The sequence below is a fragment of the Hippopotamus amphibius genome, chromosome 11 (assembly GCF_030028045.1).
Source record: "Hippopotamus amphibius kiboko isolate mHipAmp2 chromosome 11, mHipAmp2.hap2, whole genome shotgun sequence".
NCBI lineage: Eukaryota > Metazoa > Chordata > Mammalia > Artiodactyla > Hippopotamidae > Hippopotamus > Hippopotamus amphibius.
The window spans coordinates 27,275,540-27,296,346 of NC_080196.1; the positions used below are offsets into that span (position 1 = coordinate 27,275,540).

The window sequence follows — 20,807 nt, forward strand, 5'->3', positions numbered from 1 at the left end:
AGTCAAGTCAAGCTGTGTGTGGGTTGCCTTATTCCTAACATAGAAGAAGATATTATTTAGTCTTACACTGATACATCCTGTCCAGTTTCACCAGGTATTTTAGCCCTAAAATCCCAAACCTGCAAGGGTTCTTGCCTGTACCTGTCATTGTCCATTTAACCTTTACCTAAATAACCTCTGCTCTCCTGGATGGAAAGGTCCCTCCTTGTTACATAAGTTCTCACGTCGTTTAACCCTCGGTGCTCCCAGGTGTCTGAGTACTCTGCCACTGTGGTTCAGGACCCCCCTGGAGATGCACATCTAGCTCTTGGGGAACCTCCATCACATTGCAGACCTGGGAGGCAGAGCCCGCTGGCTGGCATCCCACCCCTTTGGGTTTGCACCAGTGCACTGTATTTAAAGAGATATGCAGAAATAGTCAAACCAGAGATTACGTGATTTCATGCTTTGTGTTTAGAATAAACGATAAAGAAGATGATAAAGAACATTTTTATTGAACACCAACTCAGTTTCAGGAACAGTTTAGGTAATTGTCAAAGATAAAGACTCTTCAAAGTTTATTATGCACCCAGCACTGGTTTTATACCTTTACAAGTATTTTCATTTCATTCTCATGCAAACCCCATGAGGTAGATATTATCATTAATATCCCCATTCTTCATGAGGAAACCCAGGCCCAGAGAGGTCAAACAATTTGCCCAAAGTGGCACAGAGGGGTGAGGGTGCTGGGATCTAAGCCCAGGCAGTCTGGCTTCAGTGCCTATGGTCTAAACTTCACACACTATGGGCCTTCATACCCTCAGTGGTTTCAGACTGGCATCTTGACAGTGTTCACAAATGAGAGCTTTCCAGGTAGGATGTTTCTTGAAGGCAAGATGATCAGTCTCATGTATGAAGCATTTACTTTTTAGTAAATCTTATTACATACTAGTAACACACACCAGAATGAAGGCATGTTACATGATAGTAGAATTAACAGCTGGAATATAAAATTACCCTGTAATGAGGTTTTATTGATTTTTTGAGTTTTTCTTTCTTTTTTTAAAAAAATCTGGTTTCTCCCTTTCAGTTACGAGTGCCTGTGGACACAACACTTTCTTTGAACTGTACGTACAACAGCCAAGCAACACCAGCTGCCATTTCCTGGGGGCCTGTATGTGGCTCTTGATAAACATTACCTTTTAAAAATCCTTAAATCAACTTTAAGTATTGCCCCCATTTTACAGACGAGGAAACTAAGGTTTACACATTGTTAACTGAGGCTCAGGGAGGCTACATCAGAGATAATAAACGAGAGGTGCAGGATTCAAACCCAGGTCTCCCTGACCCCCTGGACACGTGCAGATACGCACCAAATAAGCTTCCCTGTGTGGAGACTTGGTGGTCTCCGGACGTCATGAGACCACATTTGTGTCAGAGGGCAGCATGTGAACACAGGCTTGTGGAATTCCATCAGCATGTGTAACCCTAGCTGTGTCCTGGGCGCATCCCAAGGAACACTGTCTAAGATAGAAATTTTGAGAGAGAAATTGGAAGGCAGGTCAGGATTTCCTCTTTAATAGCAGGTAAAAATTTTTGAGAGCTTTGTAACTCCTTTCCGTGTATTCTCATTCCATTCCACATAAAGCCATATGTGGTGGGTGCTATAATTATGACTACCCCTATTCTGCAGATGGGAAACTGAGCTACATGTGAATTTCTTATTGAATAGCTCTCTTTGGGCTGACTTGGTAGCATACAGTGTGTCAGGCATATTTGGTGGGCTGTGTAAAAGAATTACATCTTGGAACGAGCCATGCCATGACTTGCAATTCCCTGACTTGTGCCATATTCACACGTCCAATTTCTTTACTTAGACTCTTAGCGCCTTTGAGCAGGAGCCCTATCTTCTGGGGCTCGTGCTGTTCCCCTGGCTGGCCCAGGGCTGAAACACAGTCCATCCTAAAATCTTTACTGTGTGTCAAGAGCATGTGAGTGAGTCTAGTTGTGGGTGTTCAGGCACAGAGCTCTGTGTGTAGAGCATGGAAATCTGGCTCATGTTTGAACCCAGGGCTCCCCGTTTCTCCCTTCCCGGGAGCATGAGAGTGTGATAACAAAATGAGTCATTTTCTTAAGGGAAAAGGTAGTAGGTAATTTCATCCACAGGTGAATCTCTTCTGTTTCTCCAAGGACTGGGCCTTGCCAGCCCTGCTGTAGCTGGTTGAAGGGGACCAAACCTCTCAGGAAGACGGACTTGGTTCCGTTTGACCAGCCAGAGCAGGGGGCAGCTCCTGCGGGAGGTGACTGCAGCGTCTAGGGTGAGGATTCTTGGTACGTCCCGAGCATTGCTGGTCCAAGCCTGCGACAAAGAGAGAGCTGGTGTTAGCATGAATCAGATTCCAGGAGCTTGCCTTTCCTAGGATGTTCTCTCATAGGTTTTGTGAAAACTATAAATAATTTGTATTTTACATTGCACGACTTTATTTTTTTTCTTTGATCCTTATTCTTTTTTCAAGTGTGAACGTTGTGGAGAACTAACATGATATAGAATTATAGAATATGGAAAATAAAAATCTCCCACAATTTTCCCTCCTTCCATCTTTCAAAATAAATTTAACATTTTGGTGTATATTTTTTGAATATCTTCCATTAAATTTTTAACATAAATTAAATTTTATAATTTTTAATTCAAATATTGTATATTTATAAAAGAATAAATGTAATATAAGTGTAAGTTTTGACAGATGAAATCAATATCCCCAAACCACCATTTACTTATAAAAAGAATTGGTGAAACCTGTACTGTTGAAGCTTCTCAAATGCTTTTCTCAATTTATCTCTTTAGTTTCCCCTCAGAGGTAACTATTATCCTGAGCTCTTTTTTTCTTACAGTTTAAATGTTCTTCTTTATAGCTTTTCCCATTTATGCATATATTCCTAAATAATGTATTCTTGTTTTTTTTAACATCATAGTATCATAACATAGGTATTCTTCTGTGATGGTATTTTCACTTAAAATGATATTTGTAAGAGTCATCCATATTTTGCGGCAGCTGTCATTTATTAATTTTCATTATTTTATAGTTTTCTATGTGAATATACTTTAATTTCTTTAGTTATTCTCTAGGTGATAGACGTTGAGGTTGTTTGGTTTGGACAAAGGGCCAGAATCGACTAAATGGTTGCCCCAGGGAGGTGGGGAAATCTTTGATTCTTGTAGATTTTAAAGGAGAAGTCTGGGTTCCAGTGTGTAAGAACCTGTAGGTTGACCTTGCAAAGGGAAAGCAAAATTTACCTGTCCCAAACATCTGGGGGTGGGCCCAGAGAGGTGGTAAAATCTGCTCTTCAGGTGATTCTGATGCAGCTAAAGTTCGAGAACCACTGGATGAGCAGAGGTACCCACTGGTTTCTTTGTATTTCTGGGAAAGTGTGGTCAAGGAGGCAAGGAGCTGATTAAGGAGATCTTCCCCAGGAAGGTGGCTTGGCTACCTTCATCATGCACTTCAGCAGGTGGGGGAAAGAGGTAAGAAGAAATGATGCTGGGAAATTGCTCTTGGGGGTGGGCTTTGTCTGCCCTTTTATTTCCTCTCCCTAATCTGAAGAGAGTGTAACGGGCTGGAAAGCGTGTGGCCTTGGAGTCACACTTACCTGGGCTCAGATCCCACTGATGCTTCCTGGCTCTCTTGCCTTTTGGAAGTGAAACCTCACTTTCTGCCTCTGTGTGGTGGGGGAGTGTACCTACCATGCCTACCTGTTGTAAGGCTTAGTGGAAACAAAGGAAAGGAGCCCAGGGGACGCTGTCAGGGGTCGTGCGAAAGTCCTAAGGACAATTCCTATTGCACTTGAGGCCCAAAATTTCACTCCCAACTCCAGCTTGTCCTTCACATATTTCCCTTCCCTTGGCTGCAGGTATTTTCATTTCGTCTCTGAAGTTGTGGAAAGCACGGATCGGGAAAAGTAGAACTGGTTTATCCAGCCAAGGGGACCTCTGCCAGGCAGACCCCAGCTTGGGAGCACTGCCTGGAATAAATAAGACACCCCAGAAACCAAAGTGCTCAACAAGGCACCAGAGAAGCGGCAGGTGTGATCGTGGTGGCGGGAAAGCAGGGTCCTCGGCTGATTGTGTTTGGGTTCTAGAATGGTTTGTGGAGAGTGATGTTGAAGCATCTTTCTCGTTCTGAATCCCCTTTTCCTTGGCTGGCATCCTGCAACTCTGCAGTCAAGTATCTCGTCTTCACCCTCCGCCTCCTACCTGTGACACAGGTAGCCGAGCCTCATGGCTCACCAGTCTTCCTCTGGGTGCCCTTGTCCTAGCCCAACCATCCTCCAGCTCCTTCTGGGGAGCAAGGCAGCCGTAGGGGCAGAGGTCAGCCAGGCGAAAAAAGTACATGTGTCCAGCTCATTGTTCAAGCCCCTGGTGCTGCAATTTCTTCCACTCAGGACACTGGTCTTCACCATCTCTCCCATTTTCTTGACTCACGTCCTGCCCCACCCATACATCCCACCCCCAATTTCTGAGCAGATGACATGAAAGCAATTTCAGGGAAGGAAAAGGAAGACTATCTTTGGAGCGGGTGTGATTTAGAAAAGGGAAGGGTTGTCATTGGAAACAAGCACTTTGAGGCATTTGCCCATTTTACAGGCTTAAAGGCAAAACAGTGTTTGTAAAAGAAGGGCAATAATCTTCTTTAGGAGATAATGTACCATAATAGGCCCGTGTCGGAGACTTTACTCACTCACAGCGCTACTATCTAAAGCAAGGGTTTCTCAACCTTGGCATACTGACATTCAGATACTCTGTGTTGTGGGGGGGCTGTCCTGTGCATTGTAGGGTGTTTGGCAGCATCTCCGGTCTGTGCCCACTTCATGCTCAGTAGAACCCTCTAGTTGTGACAACCAGAAATGTCCCCAGACATTGCCAAATGTGCCCAGAGGGGCAAAATCACCTCCAGTTGAGAATTGCTGATCTAAAGCTGTAAGTTTCTGTGTTCCATCCTGTTGTTGCCCTATCTTTATCATTCTCCCACATCCTTCTTCGTTTCCCCCAGTTTTCAAGGAGTCCAGTTTGGCTGCCCTTGAAGGACAGTAGGCAATGGCCCGGTGCCTGGAAGAGGTAGGTAGATGCTGTCACTTGCGTTGCTGCAGCCTGGGGAGGGTTTTGGCCCCTAGTGCTCTGGGTGCTGTTGCCCTGCAGGCACAGCATCCTTCATCTCTGGCCACTCAGCTGTCACCTGCTGTCTGCTGTGTAAACATGATGGACCCTCCCTTCGTCCTTCCCTTTCCTCCTCATTCCAGGTCCTCATTTTGCTGCTTCTCAGTTCCATTTTACAACCCCATCCTGTGCATCTCAGCACACATCTGTCAAATCCTGTGGTGTCTCCTTTTGTGGTTCTGCTTGAGAACTCATAGTGTAAATTTAGTGTGGTCCCATGTCACACACACTCACCTAACAAGAAGGAAACAGCTATGGGATGCAGGAAGCCCTCCTGGGGCTGGACATCAGTGAGGGAGGGAGACCCTTCTCAGAGCTGGGGTAGCTGATGACCTGAGCCTTGGGGGACTGCAGTCTCCCCTAATGCTCGTGGCTTCCTTCTGTACGTCCAGCTCCTTCTTGGTGTGGGCTCAGGCCCTTTAGAGTAAGCGCTGGGAACACAGGGGTTCAGGGAAGGGGAGAGAAAGGACCTGAGCCAATTGGATGAGTGAACCTCAACTCATTCTTCCCCACATACTGCCTCATCCAGCACTGCTTGGTGATGGGGTTGTGACAAGAAGAGGAGAAGACAGCAGAGCAGGGTCAGGGGACTGGCTGTGTGACGAGGCTGGAGTCTCCTGAACCTCACAGCACCTACCCATCTACAACGAGAGCCCTTGGAGATGCAAGAACTGCCCTAGACGCCCATGATTATGAAGGAAAGTCATACGGCGGGGTTTGAAGAAACTACGATTCAGTTTGGTTAGTAGAAACATCTCATTTCAGGAACAAAAGGACAGGAGGAAGGAGCCTGGAGGACAAGGACTGATCCTGTGACAAACCTTCAGGTGATGTGGCCTCTCCCTGCGTGAGGAGCCAGGTCTGGGAGGCTGGCCACAGTGGTCACATGGGGACCACAATCAGTGTTCCTGACCCCTGGGCAGAGGATGAAACCTCAAAAGGGAGAGAAGGGGTATGGGGGGACCCCAGGTGGGATTCGGAGCCTCTCCCTTCCTCGGTGAGGGATGCCCATGGGCGCAAGGCCGGGATGAGGAAGAGGGGGCCCAGGTGCTCTGGGTGGGACCGTGGGGTGGCGGAGAGGCGCTCCCCGAAACCACACACTTCCTTACATTCCATAGCAAAGTAATCCGTATGGGGATATAAAGAAGCATGTGGCCTCGGGAAGCAGTCTTGGCCCCCGCCTGGCTTCCTCCATCGTCCAGATGCAGCCCTGCATCTCAGATGTGGGCTCCTCCCACTCTCCTCCTCCTCTAGGTGGGAAAGCTTGGAGGACAGAGCTCCAGGGACTTCACGCCATCCATCTCGTCATTCCCCCAAATCATCCTGTTGGGAGCCATGGCAGTGCTTTGGGAGGGGGTGTGGTCCAGTCCTTCCCCTACTGTTTGTTTAGAAACAGATGGCACCCAAGTTCCTCTGGCTTATGTTGGTGCAGTTATAATGTATCAAAACTTTGGTTATTAATATTGTTCACTAATTTGCCTTGGCTTTATACAGCTCAGTATGATTCCCATGAAGGAAAATTAAGAGAGAGAGAGAGAGAAGACAAAGAGAGAGAATATCTGGCAGAGAATTGCTCTGCAATTGCGCAGTGAGTGACCCCCCTCTCAGAACACGCCAGGCCCTCCTGCGCTTTGTACTGTATGTCCGTGCTGGGCGCAGTTGAGGGGCGGCAGCTGCCACGCGGCATTCTAAGCACCACTGTTCATTGTGGGAAGGCTCTTTTTGGTCGGCTTCTGCTCCCCCTCGCCCATCACCTGCCTTGTGATCTGTGAGGCCCGAGCCGCGGAAAAGTGAGGAACGCTGGCAGCTGTGGACTCACCCGGGGTCTGGACAGGCCACCCCGGCTGGAGGGAGACGGGGTTTTCAGCTTCGGAGGATCTGATACTCTGCCAGGAAACAGGGAGGTTGCCAAGGGAAGAAATGCACCCCAAAGAAGGTTTGGGACTCACAGCACTGACAAGGGCAGTCAATGAAATCTAATAAAAGTCATAAAAATAAGAACGATAATTTTTTCAAGCCTGTTCTCTATGACAGGGATAATTTTTGCTGCTTTGACAAGTTCCTTGAATCCTCTCTGCTCTATAAAATAGCCATTATTCTTATCTGGTTTTACAGATCAGAGTGGTAGAAATGAATTGGTTTACGTATGTGTAAATGGTCATCCTTTAAAAAAACTAATCAGGTTGGAGGGGCAGTCTTGGTTCAACCCATGGAGATAGGCTTGGAAGGTGAGAGTTCAGAGGGCACTGAGGGAAGAAAATGTCTATGGGTTTTACACCTCTGTGGTTATGCCCTTGAGGTGCTGTTGATGGTGGTCACTTACGAACCATACTTTTTCTCAGGATAATGGGAAAATGTCCTAGGCACTCCAGTCAAAATCTTTCTGGCTGATCTCGGGAATCATCCAATAACTCGTTTAATCCAATCCAAGAGCTATGTATTAGCTTCTGCTGTGAAAACCCAGGTCTCCCACATGGTCAAGTACAAGCTTCGTATGAGTGAGAATGGGGGCTGCTCTTCCTCCCCCAAGTTTGGGACAGTGGTCAGTCAAAAACAGGGGTTGGTGGGGAGGAGAGGCAGAGGGGCCAAGGAGAAGATGTAACTGTGCTTTTGAGAAGATTAAAATGTCTCATCTCTCCCAGTGAGCCAGAGAACTTAGAGCTGAGTACAGGTTCATTTTAACTGGTTTAATCTGTCACATCAAGATCTCCAAAGTGGGTGTGAGTTTCAGGAGTGAGGGTTTGCATAGATAAGAGAGATCGAGTTTTCTGGTCCCCAGAACTAGAAAGAGCAAGCTTTAAGGGACCTGCCATTCATAAGCCAGCTGAGGTCCAGAAGGTGATTAATTCATGTAAGGATACAAAAGAAATCAATTTCCCAAGAAATGATGTGAGATAACTGAGACGGTGCTAACCATCCCGTGAGACTGTCCCAGGAATTGGGTGTGAATTATTTTGGTCAAGAGATTATGTAAAATTCACTTCAAAATTTGCAGGAAGAAAACCAACAGTAAACTTTTAATAACCAACTACTTGATTGTTTTGAGTCTCATCTTACTTTCCCACGTCATCTAACTTAAGATGCCAGGAAGGAACTTCATGGAACAGATGAGGAAATGAAGCAAAAGGTAGGCTGGAAAAACAAAACAAAACAAAACAAACAACTTCAATAAAATCAAAAAGTTTCAGACCAGGCATAAATGGGAGGAAAAAAATCTAGGATGGGAATATAAAGACATATTTCTCTGAGTTTTGCACAGGGCAAGGGACATTGATACAGCAGTTGGCTGTATGTTTTTTTCCCCAGATTATTTATTTAGTTCCTCATCTGCCCAAATCTTCTGAGGGTGGCTGGTGGTGTTAGCAGGAAGGATGGGGAGGTATGGTGTGTCACCTGGCCACAGGTGTGCTCTGTGATGTTGGTGAAATCACTTCTCTTCTCTCCCTCATTCCTGTAGTGGTTGTGTAACCCCATCTGCCCACCACAGGGTGGGTTAAAGATTAATGAGATAACACATGTGGAGGATCTTGAGTTTCCAAGGAGAACGGGCTGATGGCCATAAAAATGTCACTCACCATGTTATTGAAAACAAGATTTATTTTTCCCTCCTTCTGCCTTGTAGTCAGACAGTTGATCAAAAGACTTAAATTTGTTCTTGAGAAGTAAGTTCCACTGAAAAGCACTCAGAACTTAAGTAACATTTAAGTTAGCATCAAAAGCATAAGCAGAAATTGCAGTTCTTTCCTATTTCTTTCACCAAGCAGTATTTGAACATAAGTGTCTCAGACACAACATGACAGAGAAGTGAGGATGGTGATTTCCCATGAATTGTCCTCAGAAATATTTTTGGATTTGGGAAAAATCAAGGAGGGGTTAAGATAGGGAGAAGTCTGAATGATAGACAATGCAATCTTCAAGCTTATTGGTGGCAGAAAGGTGTAGGGAGGAAGAGCATGGCTTGGGTATCTGTGCATTCTAGCTCTGTGACCCTGAGCAAGTTACTGAACCTCTCTGAGAATGTTTCCTCATCTGTAAAGTGACTATAATAATAAACACACTATCATGTGTAAAACAAGATAGCTAATGGGAACTTGTGCTATAGCACAGGGAGCTCAGCTTGGTGCTCTGTGATCATTTAGGGGGGTGGGTGGGAGGGAGGTCCAAGAGGGAGGGGATATATGTATACATACAGCTGAATCACTTTGTTGTACAGCAGAAACTAACACAACATTGTGAAGCAATTATACTCCAATTAAAAAAAAACTTGAGAAAAAAATAATAATACTTATTCAACAGGAGGCTTCAATGAGATAGATTCATGTAAAGTGCCATGGACACAGTATTAGAAGTCTAATAAATGGTCTCTGTTACTATTATTACTGTTATTTAATGTGTACTTAATATTAATATTAATATGGCAACCGAAGCTACCCACTGCATGGAAATCCTTATATTTGACTTAAAGAGTTTCATTCACATGAAAGTTGTACAAGCGGTGGTTCGAAGATACTTGGGAAAGCTTAAATATTGTCAAAAATGTTTCTTTCACAGTTTTGGTTTCCCTTTTTTTTAAAAACCCAATTTTTAATATTCTCATATGTTTAAAAAAGATTTGTTAAGGAAAGAGATTCATCAGTATCATTTCTGACAAGAATTGATAGAAGTTCTGAATATCCAGGGCTCTGCTCATTTTCAGGACCTTTAGGAAAAGATATAAATGGTGAGATGCTCAGACTGTCCCCTTATTGACCACAAGGCCTTGCACTCTGACAACAGAGCTGACCTTAGTTAGTCAGCCCTTTGCTGGATGAGGAGAGGAAAGCAGGACTCTGCAGGAAAATCACCCCATCTCACTCTCTGAATATCGAATATAGGCATCTTAATTTTCCCTATCCCTTCTCTGCCCCATAGAAAGGCCTGATAATAGTTTCTTAAAATGTAACCAACATTGCATGCTTTTACGGGGATTAGGAGCCTTCTAGTGTCTGCAGGAGGAGCAGTCCGCACAGACGCATCCACCCCGAAATCTTAGCACTTGTGACCTTCTGTACCGGTGTGACTGCTGGTGTTCTCGGTGGCTGTCTATGGAACAGAAGCAGTTCTGGAGTTCACCGAGGCACAAGCTGAGTTATTTGGGGCTTACCATCACCTGGCTGAGGAGGTAGGAAATAAAGCAGTGGCCCCTCCTTTTAAGGCAAGCCTGGGTAACATGTTGGCATAGAACCTTATTTTTCCAAAGGCTCAGCCAGATTGCTATTTTTAGAGGACTGGTCAGTTCTGAAGGTTGATTCCAGTATGGGCATGAGTCCCATTTTAACTTCCCAGGGGCAGCCAAGAGCAAGGCCAGCTCCAAAAGCCCATCATCTCTCCCTGCGGGCACCCTGCCACCTATCTCGGAAGAGGTGAGTTTTGGTGGCATTTACCATCACTCTTATCCTTGCCCTGTTTCTTATCAGAACTGGAGAGCTGAGCTCTGACTTGGGAGGCTGGAGCAAGGGGATGAGAGAGCCAACATAATACTAAGCGATTTACTTATTCATGCTTCCAGCCATCCTGTGAAGTACCTTTTATTACACAGGATGAAACTGTCTCCAGCTGGTTAGATAATTTGGAGGCATAGAGTGGTTAAGAAAGTCACCCAAATCACACAGCTGATAAATGGCTAACCTAGGACTTGAAGGACCGCTCTAACTCAAAGCACATATTCATTTAATACGCTGTATATCCCAATCTTACCTGATCCTAGTGCCATAGTGGTGCTTATTAAAACCCCTGTTCCCTACATCCCAGAGCCACGGAATCAGAATCTCCACGGGAATGGCCAGGTATCCACATTCTTAACAAGCACTCTTAGATGATTTCTATGCTCAGCAAATTTGGGAAAGAACAGATCTGGGAGAACTGCTTTCAAACTCGAGTGAGTGTTAGAATCTCAAGGGAGCTTGTTAAAATGCAGATTCTTCTGACTTGCCCTCAAAGCTGCTGAGAGAAGCCATGTGGGCCAGGGCTCAGGAATCTGCATTTTTGCAACTGTTGCCAATTTATCCCATGGCAAGTAGGCAGAGGAATTTAGAAAACATTGACCTGATAGTAAACAAGAAAGAGAGATGTGGATACTAAAGTAAGGAAATCATTAATACTGGAAAGGACTCGTTTTACAGCAGTCCAAAGAAAATTATTTAGTTTGGATTAAAGGAAGAATTTCTGCAAACATGATGACAAATGGGTGATCCCTTTCCACCACATGAACAGTTAATATATTAGTAACAGAAAGGGGAGCAGGCATTGTGGTCCACACCCAGCCACTGATGTCTTATCTTTCCCATGGTCCCTATTCTCCACGTCCACCTGGAATGTTCTTTTCCCTTTGCCCATCTTCACTAGTTAAAAGTTCTCTCCTTAAGTCTCAGTTCAAAAGACACTTTCTCCACAAAGTTTTCTCCCAGTTGCCCTCTTCCTCTTCTTTGTTTCTATTGTTTGTTCTGTCCTTGGGCACATATCGCATCTTACCCTGCTGTTGGATTCCTTGGGTACCTGTAATGCACACATTTCCTTGCAAAGAGGGCTGGGACCTGCCTGCTTTGTTTTTGATTTCCCACACCACTCGGTGAAGGCCTTTTGCACCGTAAGGGTAGAGCAGATAAAACCACCACTGTGGCTACACTTACTGTGTGCAGGCCCTGTTCTCAGTACTGTAACAAGCAACTTCTATTAAATATTCCTCTTTTGCAGACGAAGGACACAAAGCACTGACCCAGAGGTGGTTGTCTGTGGAGGGGGTCTCTTTTAGAAGTGATAGCCCTGTAGGCGACCAGAGTCCCACCTGTAAGGAGAGCTGAGCTCTGTGTTAAAGAAAAAAGAACTTAAAAAAACCTTAACCTTCTAATTTGGTGTATCAGAGTCCCCTGGAGGCCTGGCTAAAGCACAGAACGCCAGCTCTACCCCCAGAGCGTCTGATTCAGTAGGTCTGGGAGTGGGATCCAAGACTTGGCATTTCTAACAGGTTGCTAAGTGATTCTCATGCTGATGGTCTGGGGACCACACTTGGAGAACAATTGCTGTAGTTCAAGGTTTCTGATGCTGAACCATTCAAGGGCAAGGAATCAGCCCTTACACTCTGAGCTTCCTAAAAATGAGGAGGTGAGGAAGAGGTGTAAAGCCACACAGAAGCCAGGAAGGTGTGAGCTCTGTTCAGGGGTGGGGTTGTAGGAACTTTCACCAGTGAGGGTGCACACAGGCAGGCAACACTCCAAAGAGAGGAGCACGGTCTGTGAAGTTACTACGTTACTAAGAGTTTTCAGCTTGCGGTGTTGTATACAACTGAGGACATTCCTTTGGCTCCCAATCTTACCAATAAACTTCAAATGGGGTTTGGGGAAGAAGGGATATAAAATGAGGTGAATGTTTTTCTTAAGAAGATAGCTCAGCTGAGGGTCCACTGACTCACATGACCTTGTATCATATTTGCAGGGGGATCATAATGATAATATAACACAATCATACAGAATATTGGTAAAACTCTTTAGCTCCAAAGTCTCTTCTTTTTTTTTTAAGTGCACCTATTAAATTGAATGAGGATTAAGAACTGCTTTAAGATCCAGGGAACACATTAGAGAATCTGGTTCCTGTCCTAGTTTACCAAAGAAATACATTGCTCAGGGACTTCTTTTTAGTTTTTAAAAAAGATGTAACACTTCACATTGTCTTAGTGGGGATGTCTGTGGGGGTCATCGGAAGAAACTACTCCCATTCACTAATTATTTGAGATAAATGACAGATCAGAAATAAATTCCCTTGCATTGTTTTGAAGGAAATTTCAACATACGTTCAAAATATTTAACCAAGGCACTGAAAGGGCAAGCAGAAAGTTCAAGGTCACATGCGGCCCAAGTCTCATCCATCACTCCTCAAACCCTAGTTCTTCTTTAGGTTGTGGACCAGCCCCTAGGCGACTGTGAAATCTATACCCCCTTCATTGCCCCTCTGTCTTTTATACCCACCCGCCTTCCCCTCTGCTTTGCTTCAAGCCCCAGCGCACGGAATCAAGTTCACTGTCAAGACCAGCCGACAAGTCATTCCCACCCGACAAGTCATTCCCACCCACCAGTCATGCAGTCTGAGGCGATTCCTCACATCCACTTCCCCTCACCTAGCTCTGCCTGATGGAGCTGCATTCCAGCGATGCTCCCCCACCCGTTTGGGATGCAGATGTGAAGCTTCACCTGCTTCTGTAGACACTGCCAAGCTGGCTTCAGATGACAGAAGCAGGCTGCCCTCAGGGCTTCCCCAAAATGCACAAAGAGAGAAAGACAGATGGGCAAGGCAGGAACGACCAGAGGACAGTTAGAGGAGAAAGCCCCACGCGGGAGCAGCTCAGTACATACCTGGGGAAAAGTTGCCGGCGGGTCCATCCCCTGTGTGCCTTCTTCTCTGGCAGGCTTCGGCCCCGTGGAGGTGTTTAGAGCATGGATTTTTTTTTTTTTTCCAGAGCTCGCAGTGTTGGCTTGCATTTCTATGCCTTCCTGTCAGAATTCTCTCAAGGAAACAGCAGCTGGTGAGCTCAGAAATGTCAGTCAGCATCTTGGCCTAGTTTGGGGCCTTGAAGATTCTTACAGAAAGTTAAAAAGGTTTCTGGGCCAGTGTCTCCTCTGGGTTTTCCCTCTCCTGCTTCTCACCTTTTCCATCTTCTATTTTTTTTTTTTCTTCTCATTTTTATCTCAGGAGCTAGCTACTAAAATTGCCTGCCTCTGTCCTTCTGATGGTTCCTTTTGGGGTCTGGCTATGGTGCTTCTCCCAGTCAGCCTAACAGCCTGGTGACTTGCTGAGTATTTAGCCTGTCCTGCGCACTTATGACTTATTTTTGTCTCCTCACTTGTTCCCCTTTCCTGTTTCTTCCCTTTCTTTTCACTGGTGTCTTCTTAATCACTACCCTCATAGTCACACACAGAGAAATCCTCTTTGTCTTTCCTTTAGGTGCATCCCTTCCTGACCATCCGTCTTTTATCCCTATTTGTGTCTGCTCCGCTCATTTGTCCTTCATCCCTTTAGTTCTGTCCTTTTTTCTAGCTTTACCTCTCATTGTGTCCCGCCTAGGTGGGACCTCCTCCGCTGCCCCCTCTCCTCCTGTTCCCGGGGGCAGGCTCGCCCTGGCCTTCTCTGTCTCTGCTCTCGGAAGGCCAGCCTCCTCCTTTTGTACCCTCCAGCCCTCCGCCCACCCCTAGCACGCTCTCCCACCTGTTTGTGTCTTTTAAGGGCTTTGGTCATGTCCATGCCTTCTGTCCACCTCAATCACCGCAGTGACGGGCCTCTGAAAGCTGTTAAATGACACCTCTTCAGCTGTCCCCTCGCAAGGAGAAATGCCCTTTGCTAAATCCTTTCTCAGATAGACCAATCTATAGTCATGCTTCCGTTTATGGAATACACTGAAATGATGCACCTATTATTTTAAAGTGCAAGAGTAGAAATTTTTTCAAGTGAGTGAATCCCCATCTCTCGACGCTAGGTTTCTTTTAAGTGATGTCCATATATACCACCTCAGATACAGTCCTTTTAGCTTGCCTCTAACTGATTTTGGCCACTTTTCAAATGGGAGGGTGTTAGTAGTGGACTTAGGGAAAATGCGGCTGGCTGAGGACTTGAGATGCTCATTCACGTATATTCAGTAGTAGTGCTTTCCAAATCGCGGTGTAACATATTCAACAGAAGGAGCTGGAATTACAAACAAGCATCTATGTTCCCTGACTTGAGAGACCCAAGGTTCTTTGGGGGATAGGACCTGAATCTGGAAAAATATACATACACACAAAAGAATATGATAACTGCAAACTGATAGGACAGAAAATAAGGGCTTTTGGCATTCAGAAACAGGGATTGATGCGTGAGGGACCAGGTTGTGAATGCTTCCTGCAGGATGTTGGGTTTCACGTGTGTCCTGAAGGTAGGGAGGGCTGACATACCTGGAGAGGTGAGGGAAGGGCTTTCCCAGATGGGCGAAGGCTTGAGCAAAGGCATGGAAGTGGGAATGCATAGAGTGCACTCAGAAAGTCCTACTTAACCAGTGGTCAGATCCAGGGCTTTGTAAGGGGTCAGCCTGGGGGCATCCTTGGACACAGAGCAAATATAAGAAGACTCAATTTTTAAAAAAAGAGTACCTTTAGCCCACACCTTTATAGGTAACAAAAAAAAAATAATAAATGCTATAGTGTTATGATTTCTACAACTTAAATATATATGGATTCTTTAGAACGATCACCTGGAAAAATCACTTTCTGAAATCTGTTGCTATTGAATACAGAGAGAAATAACTTCTCTCCAAATCCAAAATATTAAAATTCTGTTTCTTATTTAATTTTGGCATTTGATATTGACGATCTGCTGTTATAAATGTAGGAAACTGCTCGTATCACTCATTTTCAGTCTGTCTCCAGTTCTGTCTCCTTCATGGGCCTGCCCCAAACTCTAGTTAACACCAATCTTTCCCCTTGCTGAAGGCTCAGATCCCAACTCAGCTGGATCATGCATTTGTTATAGGCATAACTACACGCCTACATACACTTTAATGTGTCATTAGACTGTTTGAAAATTTGTTTCACAATTTTTTATTTGTATGTGTGCAAGTTCTTGAACTTACAAGGCTGTAAACTCCTCGAGGTCAAGTTGATACTCATCTTGACTTCTTCTCTTGTCTCCAGCACCGTGTAAAGCATACCATGGGCTCCTAAAAATGTTTGTAAGTCAAGCTGGATATAGAGGTTTGCTAAAACTCTACAACAAAATATAAACCCTCCAGCCACACTAGGGATGAGGGGTAAGCATCTTTTTAACATTGTATCAATCTTTCAGCTCTTCTGAGATGTATCTAGGCTCAGCAGAGGGAAGTGATGTTAATTTAATGACCCATCTGGATAAAGGGTTATACTTCACATTTTCAAGCCACATTTTCTTGTGAGCCTTAAGGCTATTTGGAGTAGGTAAGTCAGAGAGGTATAGAGATTTGAATATGGAAGATGAGCCATCAGAGCTGCAGAGCAAAGAGGGGCCTGTCTGAGGGCTAATCTTAGGGCTCCTGATAAATTTATTTTTATTTTTTAAAACTTAGCACATTTTAGATGAGGAATTCTGATTTCTGTGGTAAAGAGCTGCTTTTGTCTTCCCTAAAGTCTTGTTTAAACCAGCTTGGTTTTAAAAATTTATTTATTTACTTACTAATTATTGAAGTATAGTTGATTTACAATGTTATGTTAATTTCTGGTGTACAGCCCGGCGATTCAGTTATATAAACCAGGTTGTTTTTTTTTTTTTTTAATATATTTATTTATTTATTTGTTTATTTATTCATTGGCTGTGTTGGGTCTTCATTACTGCACACGGGCCTTCTCTACTCTTTGTTTTGGTGTGCAGGCTCCTCATTGCCGTGGCTTCTCTTGCTGCAGAGCACAGGCTCTAGGCATGTGGGCTTCAGTAGTTGTGGCACACGGGCTCAGTAGTTGTGGCTCAAGAGCTCTAAAGTGCAGGCTCAGTAGTTGTGGCACACGGGCTTAGTTGCTTCGTGGCATGTGGGATCTTCCCGGAGCAGGGACCCAACCCGTGTCCCCTGTATTGGCAGGTGGATTCTTAATCACTGTGCCACCTAGGAAGCCCCCAGGTTGGTTTTTAACAAGGCAAACTGATGGGAGTGAGGATGAGGAGGCTCTTTTTCTGAGATCTTTCCTGGTGAGTGCTCTTCCCTGTGGAAATCTTCAGAATCCAGGAAAAGGATAAAACCAGAGCTGGTCTGAGCAAAATTATCCTCAAGATAAATCTTCAGAATAATCTCAGTTGGTTATTTCATTTAATATATGAGGAATCCTATAGCACAGGGAAATATACTCAACATCTTGTGATAACCTATATTGGAAAAGAATCTGAAAAAGACTACACACACACACACACACACACACACACACACACACACACACACACACACACACACTGAGTTGGCCAAAAAGTTCTTTCGGGGTAAGATGGTATGGAAAAACTCGAATGAACTTTTTTGGCCAACCCAATATGTGTGTGTGTATGTATATATATTTATCTGAATCACTTTGTTGTATGCTTGAAAGTAAAACAACATCGTAAGTTAACTATGATTCAACTAAAAAAAAAAAAGGAAATACGGGGAATCCCAGAGATTTGCCCTCATTCACAAAACTGGCATCCTCTGATCAGCTCTGTGCTCTTCGTATCCTATTGTAAATTGGCTCCTGTTGGTAAAGAGCCCCTTGAAGGGCCTTTTTCCCACCGAGGCGACCCTGGGACACAGCAGAGGTGGTGGAGGGACTCTTCAGGCTGACTTCTTCACGGCTGCAGGCCACCTCTTAGAGCCCTCCAACAGCGAGCAGAAACTGGGAGAAAATCCCTCAGTGGTGGGGGGGCGTGCAGAAAACAGACTGCTGCATGTTCAGCGTGGGCTTCACGCTTTGTAGCGGGCTCAGCTCCTGCATTTCATAAGGGCGATAATAATAATAATGAAATCATGAGATGATAAGAATAAATCCTTTGAGATGCTGCCAGAACTATGAATCGGAGGCTTTAGACGCCTATGGGCAGCTGCTTGGCTAAATGTGGCCCCCAGTTGTCAAGCAGAGACCCACCCCGATACGGGAGAAACAAATCAACAAGGATGTGCAGGGCACACACAGGGCAGAGCCACTTGGAGGTGAAGCCTTCAATTTAGACACCATTTCTGCCCTTGAGGAATTTGTTATTTGAAAATGCGTGCAAACTGTCAAATCTGACTTAGAGGCACTTGTGGCTCCGTGGGCTGGCTTGCGTGAACCAGAGATCAAATATCATGTGCCCTAGTTGGTTATCCTGATTTCAACCAAACGGTTGACAGCTGCCAGCATTGTGGAGCTGGACACACCTGAAGGTAGTGTGAGGAATAAAGTTCTGCTAACTGTCTCGTTTCCAGCGTGGCTTGGTGTCTTCAGGACTGGAAGGCAGGACTTTGCTGCCTTCTTCGTGATTGCCAGGAATCACTGATTCTCACCTCAGTTTCCTCATCTGCACACGAGTAGCAGTACTCAGTGAACTACCTCCCCTATTGGGTGTGTTGGGTGGATTAAATGAGGTAGATTATTTGCTATGGGATATCCCGCGGTGGATCTTTGTTTGTTTTAGTCACATTTGAGTAGGTGAACAGTGAGCAGTGGGCTAAAAGGTGGCGGACTGGTTTGAATTTCATGGAGTTGACTGGGGGATGTTTGCTCTGAGGCATTTGCCCATAAATGTTCATTTCAAGGGGAGATCATCTAGTCCAGTCTTCTCATTTCATAGTACGGAAATGGAGTCCTGAGAGCTTAAAGTGATCTTTACCCCCTCAATGGCATTCGTGGGATAGTCTTCAGAGCTGGGGTCAGAACCCAGGCCCAGATTGCTAATGTTACAGAGTCAGCCAGGCTTGTGCTGAAGGCCAAGCCAGACCCAATGAGATCATGATTGTGAGAATTATCTGTCAACGGAATAATACGACGTAAGTGTGCATTGTTATTTTACTGAAATGTGTCCCCGAAATACCGTGATTGCAGAAAATGACACTTCATCCTGGGTGATGGCAGCGGTGTGAGGCCTTGGACACCAGCTGCTCCCCAGAAGCTTTCCCAGCTGCTGCTCAGGCCGGCTCTGCGGCGGGGGAGCCCCGCGGTGGGTATTCCAAGAGCGCAGATTCCTTACCGGATCAGCCAGAGCAGGTCAAACGCAGAACAGTTGAAGCTATTTAGCACACGGGTGGGAACAATGAAAAATTCATTTGGTTAATTGTGTGCTTAAATCAACACAGAAGTTATCCCAGTTGCTTGGTTTGGGAAGACAGTCCATGCAGTGTTTAAAAGCTTTCCTTCCTTCCTTTCTTCCTCCCAGGCTCCCTCCCTCTTTCTGTTCCTTTCCTCTCCTCTCCTCTCTTTTCCTTTCCTTTCCTTTCTTTCCTCTTTTCTTTCCCCCTCCCCTCCCTTTTCCTCCCCTTTCCTTCTCTTTTCTTTCTTTTCCTTTCCTTTAATTATCTTTTTTCTTCCCTTCCCTTCCTCTTCTTCCCCTCCTCCCTCCCCTCTCCTCCCCCTCCTCCTTCTTCCCATTTCCCCCCTTTTTCTCTTTCTCCTTCTTCTTCTTCACCTTCACCATCTCCTCCTCCTCCTTTTTACTTCCTCCTCCTCCTCCTTCTCCTTCTTCTTTCTCTCTTTATCCCGCCCTCCCTCCTTTCTTGTTCTTTGTTCTTTTTTCAAATTTACACTTGAGGCTTAGAATTTAAAAGAAATTAGAAATGTGATTTAACTCTTTCTGAAGAGATATTAAATGAACATTGATTACCAGTCATGTGATTTTTTTTTCCCCCCTGTTATGTAATTCATTGAAATTTCCTTAATTTCAATGCAGGAAAAAGAAAAAACTATTAGTTAAATGAAAGAGAAATGAAGTTTTACCAGGCCCCTGGCCTGGGTCAGCTCCATGCTTTCACATGTGTTTTTTCATTTAATCCTCACAAAACTACATGTACCCCCAATAGATGCTAAACTCTTCAATGGCAGGGTTTTGTCTTCTCTGTCTTTTGTATTTTATCATGGCTTTCTGCATTCAGATTATTATTTAAAAAAAAGTAACCTATGTCTTTTTTGTCTGTATTCCACTTAATTTTGAAAGGGACATATTCTCTAACAGATTGAAAAAGTTATATTTAGGGTTTAATAGAGTTTGTAATTATTTGAAAGATAATTTCTGGTATATTATAAATATTGACAGTTTAAGCTCAAATATTATATCATTCTTTTGAATGTATCCAGTGAAACCGAAACCGTATCAATTTGACATTAGTCATCTTTCTTTAAAGGAATATGAAAGCAAGCCTTTCTAAACAGCTGGAATTTTGTAATGTTCCTTTTTTTTCCCTGAAACTTGTATTACTCTGTTTTAAAATGTTGTCCTAATGAGTGCATTGTTTGCAAGTATTTTATTTATTACCTTATCAGATTTTGCTACAGCAAATGAATGTACAAAGATTGAAAGTAAATTTAAGAAATTTCTAATTAAAAATTAAAATAAAAATTAATTTCCTGTGACTTACGGAGCTGAGAATTTTTCTTTTAGATTGAATTACCATTACAATTATTGCTAGTACAGAGTGACTCAAAATACCATAAATATATTGCAAATAATAATTACTAAATGTATAAATTAATATTTATTGGAAATATATCTCTCATGAAATTGATAAGACTTTTAAAATTTTTCCTTTGGCTCATACATTTATGGGTGGATATTACCAATTGTTAGGGTGGAGGTTTAGCATCAACTCTTTTTTTCTTTTCCATTTATAGATATGAACACAGAGCATTTGTTCACATAAATAAGAAGATGGGAATGGAAGGAATTTTATGGTGGTGATTTCTCAAAATTCTTTGATCCACATCTGAGTTTTATGTGAGAAATTGTATAGTATCCTGTTATCAAAATTATTATTAAAGATCCATCAGTCACAGCTTGTTGAAGTTCTTTTTTAGTTTTGCCGAAAGCTGCAAAATGGGAACTTCATGACTTGCAGGAGAACTTGTTACTTGGTTATGAGAGTGTGTTGTTGGGAGAGGCC

General features: G+C 44.1%; 1 long non-coding RNA gene across 1 annotated transcript; it reads right to left on the minus strand.

Moving 5' to 3' along the window:
* Nucleotides 1-475: 475 nt before the first annotated feature.
* LOC130832083 (uncharacterized) lies at nucleotides 476-14,467 on the minus strand. The gene is made up of 2 exons (XR_009048185.1): nucleotides 13,576-14,467; nucleotides 476-2,338 (listed from the first exon to the last, which is right to left on the minus strand). It is a non-coding gene; the product is annotated as an uncharacterized LOC130832083 (long non-coding RNA).
* Nucleotides 14,468-20,807: the final 6,340 nt, after the last annotated feature.